Genomic DNA, 8,973 nt, shown 5'->3' on the forward strand with positions numbered 1-8,973 from the left:
GTGATCGAAAAGTAATTTGTTGATCAAATCCAACTGAGATGGCTGAGAATAATCCCGAAAATAATCTTATAATTGATAGTACAACATTCATAAGAAATGTTTCGCAATTGATGTTAAAAAAGTACTATTTAGTGAGAGTGAATTTCTGTTTTTGGCATAAGTTATTTATTCTGTATAGTTTGATTTGATAAAACACCAAAAGCTTGAACTCACAGTTGAAAGTTTTTACTGACTCGGTTCGAGTAATCTGAGTCTTAATTAATGTGACAAAAACACTCCTTGAAAAAACAAAACTAATCTAAGAACCATACGGGGTATTAAAGCATATGTATCTCATTCATTCCTACTTATTATATGCAGCTATATTCTTTTTTTTAATGACATATTTTGCATTTTATATTAGTTCTGCAATTTTGATAGAATTTGTTCATTAAAATTATAAATAAAAAAGCATAATAAAGTCATGATTAATTATAAAATATGCCAGTAATAATAGTGAAAGACATAATTATATTACAAAAACAGTTTAAATTTTTATAATGGATTTCTTATAATTAATTTCTTTACATTATATTATATTTTTATGATAACTTTCGTTTCATACCTCACCAAGCAATATGTAAAATCATATATGGAATTAAAATATGCAACATCTGGCTTTTATGACAACATTACTAAAGAATCGTGTAGTTCTATTTAGCAATGTTGTTAATCTTATAATATCAATAATTTCGTATTTATCTTTATAGACATTTTAATAGGCTCATAAGACATTTTAAGACTTATTTTATTATTATTATTATTATTATTCATAATTATATATTTCTATCAAGATTGAAAAATAATATTAACGTATCAATTAATATGTATTTTGAATTTATTCACATTTTTTAAATAATCATTTTTCAGTTTCTAATTAATAAATGTATTCCGATCATTAACTTCATTAAGGGTATGTATTAAATTAATTATTTAAAAATTATTGAGCTTTATTGAGCCCTGTAAATTTTTTAAGAGTTGCCCCAACATATCCCAGATATGGGTTGGGGAAAGGTCTGGAGATCTGGGTGGCCAAGGCAGTAAATTTACATGGGAAGCTTTTAAGAACTTTAATGTATTCCTGGCAATATGTAGACGGGCATTATCTGGCTGACAAATTAGTCCGAGATCTCTTTTTATGTAAGGATGAAAATAAAGCTCCAAAACTTCATCCATATATGGCTGGGACATTATATTGCCATTAATAAAAACTGAAAGTGACCTGCTACCATAAGCAATAGCACCCCATACCGTTAAACATTTAACATTTAGTGATATGTATATGACTCTTCAAACCAAAGCGAAGATTACGTCTTTCTCCACGTCGCCGTCTTACTAACAAATGACTATCGTGCATGCCCAAGCAAAAAGGGCTAAAAGACCTTATACGGAGGTAAACAGATCCAATACCAATTGGCTTACCTTTATAGGCAAAAAATTCATCAGCTATCCTGTCCCTTAGAGCCAACAATGTGGCTTTGTGGTTGTTCTGGGTATTCCGGAACCTCTTACTCTACCTCACATTTCGAGAAACAAAATCCTGGTTCATCTAGGCCCACTATTCTATCTCTATCATACTCGCTTAATTGGCTAAAATTATTTCTTCTTCGTATTCTAGGCATGTTGAATATTCAATATAAAAGTACATAAAACAAATTATACGTTTGTTTGAAATACCTTAAAGATATGAAAAAAAATGAACAAAAAACTGACAATATGTTTTTGGACTGACAAATTTTAATCATTTCTTATTTCAATGGGAACTTTGGATCCTGGATATGATGAAAAGGTGCAATTGAGCAGTCCTCGACTTGATCGGCATCTTACTTGACGTATTAGAAGATATCAAATGATGAAGTCGAAGGTCATGAAGTGATAGAGAAGTGTTCCAGAATATTTGGCAAGATGATGTGTATCAATAAATGTACGTTGTTTGTCATTAGTTCAATCAATTTGCGTTTTTATATTTGAAAGCCTTAAAAATAGATTAGATCAATTAATCAATATATTGAGAATTTTGTTATTACTTAACACAATTTAATATCCATTAAGAAAAACAATATTTAATTAAATTATGTTGTTTCGAACGATCCCTATTCCTCTGATTGCGTTCCCTTAATATGGAAATGTTGATAACACCTTATATTAAAATATTTCTACGCATTTTAAAAAAGCAATTCAGTAAACATATCTTAAAATAAATTATACAATCAATCGAGAATAAGACGACAAAATTATAAATTGTTAAGTGAAACTACCTTAACTGTTCATAATTTATAAGTCTCCATTCCACCATTATCAATAACTGGATCAATATTTAGATTAAATTGAATCAAACGGTATTTGGTGCACAACAATTCCACCCACACCATAAACCAATGCGATTAATAAACCTTGAATGTGTATCGAACAGGATCTTAACCGCAGGTGTAGCAAGCCACTGGAAACTCATCATCGTCCTTTCTCTGTTCCAAACCGCAGTTTTCCAAAAGCAATAAAAATATTAGCGGTTTGTGTTCATTTCAACTCATTAATTCAACGTGATTTATGCGGATCGTATTACGGAGCCGTTCACTTGGATTTTTCCAACTGGCGATACAAATATCATGCACAAATATGCGGATACCAGTTTTTTTCATCCAGCCCGTTACTGATTTATCTGTATCCTAGAGTATTTGCATTTGATATAACGAGATATAATTAGTAGCAATTACTCGTTGTGGTTCTATATTTAGAACATGAGAGTTAGGTGTTTCCTAGTTCTGTTAATGCTCATGAAATTGATTTAAATTCAACAAATCTAAAAGCGTTACGTCATTTATTGGCAAATTTCCAGGATGTAATTTATAAAAATGGACATATATTTAAATAATAAATATCTAGTCCATAATTTGTACCACATACCATACATTTCAAGTGTTAAAAATAAGTAAGAGAATTTTCAGAAATGAAGAAGTATACAAGGGTCTGCCTGTGGAGATTATTGTGTCTTCTTTACTTCTAAATAATTCAATATTATTACTTCTTTTTTTGGGGTAAATTGGAAAGTTAAATACCAAAAGGGTGTATTAAAACGCTTCTTTTAACTAAACTTATAACTGTGACACGTTTCTACCAATACAAAATAAAGTAAATTGAAAATAAACTATTAAATATGAAGCCCTGTATTTCCGTAATTATCAGCTTTGCTCTTCAGATAAAATAAGATAATTCAATATATTTTCGTCTCGAGATATTTGTACAGACCTTTCGTGGACACTCTATATAATATCGGAGAAGTTGCATATTAAGAATTATGAAGAATCTATTCACTTTCCATTGAAAACAATAGATAATCTAAACAACAGTTAGTCAGTGAAACCAACATCCTGTTTAGGAGACTCCATGTGAAATTCTTCTTTAAAGATGGTCGTAAATTTAATGACATCCACTTGATTTTAAACAGATGTCGACCCGTGGATTTACCACAACAGACCTTGAATAGAAGAATTAATATAACCGCAACGGTAGCGTCCTTTCAGTACGTGACAAATACGGATAACCAGTAATTATATTGGTTAAAACACTATGGACGTACGTACGTGGAAGTTTACCTTGTCAAGACTGACTGACAAACCTTAAAAGGAATGCGTTTCCGAATAGTTCTTTATTTCTTATTTGTTTAAGGTTGTAAAATTTCAACAAAACCCAATTACAAAATCAAAACGTGTTTGATGTTTTTTAAATAATTATTCGTATCTTAATTAACTAACTAATTTAGTTTAGACCAAGTGCATTCATCCAGAATGGTTTCGTTTCGCCATCACCCAACTAGTTCCCATTGAATATTTTAATGTCGCTAAAATGTTAAATTTTACAAACCATTTGCTTTATTGTGTCTTTAACATTTCTAGCAATAATTTACATCGCGGCATTGCGAAAAGGATCGTGACGGTGTAATAATCCGAAGTCGCGATTAAGATCAAATCCTTTTGTGTCCGTGGCAAAAATCAAATAAAAGAATTGAATGTTTTAAAACGTCGCCGAAAGAACACAAACATCATTTCAATTCGAAATGCCTGGCTAATTATTTCGGACGTTAATTTTATTGAGCAACAATAAATCACGATTTTTTTTTTGGTGGCGGCAGCATTATCTTGAGCTCGTATCAAAACGCGGCACTCCGTGTTTAATTAGTGAATGGCAGGTTGGCAATAGATTTCATTTTGAAAACGAATCGTTTCCCAATAAATCACTGACAGGGAGCGTTTCAGCTGAGATCAAACTGTTGAACTGCATATCACATTGTCTTGAGTGGCCGTAACTTGTCAAAGAAATTTCTCATAAAAAAAATATCGATACAATTTGAATCGTTCTCTTTATATGCGAACTTTCGCAATGCGCATTGAGGAGCTGATCGTGTACTTTTAAGCTACCTTTAAGGCCGAACTACTGACCTGAACAAGCCTGAATACATTACATTCAATTTATACATATATTCCAAAAAGAACAATCGTTTCAATAAATTTAAAACAACAGCATTTATTTACAACCTTACAACAAACCTTTGTTTTTGCTGTCGACCTCAGTCTCCAAGTTCAACACGAATTTTATTTCAATCCAGTAACGGAAAATTATTGCCTGCATAGCAAAATAAATACGACTGTTTTTTTATTTTACTTGGATTAGTCCTCTAACATGCATATATTTGCATACATAGAGACAACCACATCTATTTTATAGCAAACAATGTCGTACGTTCTGCGCCTTGACTCGCTAATAAAAGCACGGAGTTTCATTTGAAAAATAAAATGTCCCTTACAGTTGGAATTAATATTAATTACTGTTGTCGCCTTTAATTGTGCCGCAATTAACATTAATTAAAGTAAAATACAGAGCATGTAAATTGGTAAGTGGTATGTCGATGTAAGATTATTTAAATAAACAAGAGTTGCAAACACTTGGTGGCAATTAAGTAATTGATTGATGACACTGAAAAATACCTTTATAATATTTTCTAGTAATTTAAATTAAAGACTTGATGAATGGAACCCACCTATTACCTATGGTAGCAGGTCACCTTCAGTTTTCATTAAACAATATAACTTAGAAGCGACATATGGATGAAGTTTTGGAGCCTTATTTCATCCCTACATAAGAAAAGATCTCGGTCTTTTTCAGTAAGATAATGCCCGTCCATATATTGCCAAGAATACATTGAACATCCTAGAAGCCACTCCACAAGCCAGTGCTGGTGGGAAGCTAACGGATCTAACTGCAAGTCCAATCCAGGAAGATCTCAAATCATCCTCAGGTTGGTCCTGTTCGTCCGAATCCAGTTGATAGGGGGCTGGCATCTTTGTCAGTCTTCTGGTTCAGTAAACCCGTATATGCAAATATACGCCCTATTTCCCCATATGTGAGTCATCACATATAAGAAATATTATGGTCATGATCTCCGGATCAGTACCCGGAGAGGGGTTTTTACATTTTCCCCTCTCTGTTCCAAAAAAAATATATATAATAGATAAAAAACATCATCAACATGTACATTATACTGTCGGTTTACCAGATCAACTCTACAAAGAACTAATGCAACTCATCCACGGGCGCTGAAGAAGAACAGAAGATAAAGACAGAGGAAAATGTATAAATAACCTCGAAGAATTTTGCCTTCTTGGTCAGAATCGTGTAACTTTCAACTGAGGAAAAATATTATATGACCACTTATTCAAAGGATTCAAATGATTGTTCATGATAAGCTTGAAAATGCTGACGATTTTAAAGTCACCTTTGATGTCTAAGTATTTTTCCAGATTAAGATTTGAATCATTCTGAAACTATTGATGATATTGTTGATGAATTAGTAAATTCATCCAGATGTGACCGATACAGTGATCCCATATATCCATCAGAGATTCGTCATGATATCAATAACCTTACAGTAAAGAAAAACAAAGAATTACGTATTAGATCCTCCTATTGCATCCTCCAAAAAATCTTTTCTATTTATGTTATCATTAATGTCTGTATAATTCAATTAAGACAATGTTATAATTTAACTATTTAACTATAATTTGACAAACAGTCCATATTGAATATTAAATAATGAGAGGTGGGAGTAGCTCTTAATCCTCTATATTCTATAACATATCATATATACTTCAGATAGAAGTGAGTCTTGGAAATTCCATTGTGAGTGTCCCAAACAAGCAAACATTCTTCACTCAAATGTTGTTTAGCACTATCAAGTTGAGTATTTGAAAGAGAATATCAGGAATGTCATCAGGAAATTATACACGAATTTATACAAATAGAGTCACCTCCATTTCAGTTGAATTAAGTCTCATTCTAGACGTACCAAGGAGTTATTTAGTTTATTGGATTAGATTCAGAGAAAACATAATCCATAGAGGAATAAACATATGTAGGTATAAATGGAAGCAAAAATAAAGCGTACAGAATAAAAGTGTACGTTTAGATATCCATATTATTGTCAGTTATGAAGTATGTTTGATAAAAACAATACGTCCATATAAATGTTTATTAGTGGATTTAGTTAGGTATTCATTAATAATTGAAAAATATTCAAGGGGCAAAAGGTATATTTAGCCTTCTTTTATTCAGTATCTAGTAGCATATCCATTATAATTAATAACTTCTAAATACCTTTTCGTCACTGATTTTGGTAGCTTTTCAATATAATCGTTCGAAATTTCTTTTGAGTGATTTTGAACTTCTTCGTAAAGTTCTTTCATATTTGACAGTCTTTTTGCAGGGATTTTCCGATCAATTTCTTCTCAAAGGTTTCATTGGATTGAGGTCTGGGTTTTGTGCTGGCCAAGACTGGAAGGTTCACCTTAAACTGATGTTAGCTTCCTCAAATGGAAGCATTAGATTCTAGAGAATGTCACGATAAACAAAACGATCCATTATCCCGTCTAGCTTACCCAGTGGGCTCATGCCAAACCCAGAAAAACATACCAAACCATAACGTCTCCTCCACCATGCTTTACAGTGGGTTTAGTGTACTTGGGATTATATTTTTCATTACTTAGTCCTCTCAAAATATGAATACCATCAGATTTGAATAATTGGAGCCAACTTTCATCGGAAAACAAAATTGTTTTCCATTACCTACTGTCTTAAAATATTGTATAAAAACAACGTAAATAAAGATATCCGTATATAAATTGAGGTACGAAATGTTTAGATATTTATTAATTATAAAATTAATTTAAATTAAAAAGAATTGTTCTTTTAATATAATTATTATGTTTTTTAATTTGTTACTCTACATATGAGTGACAGTGTACATATATACATAACATATAACAATAATAAATTATACATGTATGTAATATATTTTTAATATCACTTTGAGAGATGAGTAGATCAATTAGTTTATATAGTATGGTCGCACCTACTGTTTTATCTTAATATAATATTTTTAAAGCCATCAATCCTGTATTACTACACAAACAACAATAAAATAAAACTGCCTGAAACTAAAAACGAGTTGCGTGTCTAATTTGCCTATTATCTGACAATTTAATGTAATTTTTAATGCCCGCTTGTATCGTCCGGTGAAATTTGTATAATTAAAACTAATGGTGGATAATTAGGTAAACAATATAAATGAATAGTTTACAAGTTTTATTAGGCCAACGCAACAATCGTGGCAATAAATTCATTATATTCCTTGAACTTTATAAACCACCAGGAAAAATAGCTTCTTGACCTATTAGTCTAATTCGTTAGATCCAAACATGAAACGATTTTAATTCGTTCATGTGAGAAGTCCGGATTTTGCAATTCCTGGTGCACACAGAACAAAAACACATTAGCGTGTAAACCGAAAAGACGCCCGAACTATTTCACAATTACAACAAAAGATGTACACAGGTTTTTGATAATGTGGCAATGTTTCCCATTGTGTAATTTTGCGTGAAAAGGCCCGCATGCAATTGTAACAATTCACCTAGTTAGATTCGAAACGAATCAATACATAACTACAATATTGTTTTTGTAAATAAAATTCCATTTAAACATAATTCAAATTGTTGCAATGGTACCATAGCAATTAAAACAGGAAGGAGCGTATCCAATATATCTTCTTAAAATCGAAAACCTTGCAATGGCAATCCGCTGTTAGCCCTGAAATTCGATTTGAGGAAATTATTAGCTGTCCAAGTTCACGTATAAGTAAGTGTACACTTAAAACAACACGTATTTTATTTAACCAGAAGGATTTCAATATGTATGTGCTTACTGGCCAATTATTTATTCATTAGATGCTTTCGGTTTTAAGGTTACTTAACAATAAGTGGTTATAATCTTAATTTATAATATTTTAATTGGTTTGAAACCAAAACTAATGGACTGATGAGTAATTACAAATATTTTATTGCATTTTATCTTTTATTTCGATTAGTATTTTATTAGATAATTATTTTTGTGTTAAAAAGCAATACATATGGTAATACTGAAAATTGCGAATATTGTTTTATCGAATATTGAAAAAAGCATTTAATGGCAAATTTATAAATACATAAAAAGCCAATTTATATCATATTTTATCTTTTATTTCGATTAGTATTTTATTAGATAATTATTTTTGTGTTAAAAAACAATACATATGGTAATATTGATAATTGCGAATATTGTTTTATCGAATATTGAAAAAAGCATAATGGCAAATTTATAAATACATAAAAAGCCAATTCATATCTATTACAATAGAATTTACACTCATCATAAAAAGTATCGTATAATTGACTAAAAATTAGTATTTTTACTTTCTAAACCTGAGCTAAAGCAGCACGTTTCTGCGTCTAATGCGGATATAAACTTAAATTAGCAAATAATGTATACAAACAATTTTAAAATGAAAAGTATTCCTGTTGTTTTTTCTTTATACCCCAAAGGAAATCAAATCGGAAATATTAAATTTAA

This window comes from Aethina tumida, chromosome 2, assembly GCF_024364675.1.
Source record: "Aethina tumida isolate Nest 87 chromosome 2, icAetTumi1.1, whole genome shotgun sequence".
NCBI classification, from domain to species: domain Eukaryota; kingdom Metazoa; phylum Arthropoda; class Insecta; order Coleoptera; family Nitidulidae; genus Aethina; species Aethina tumida.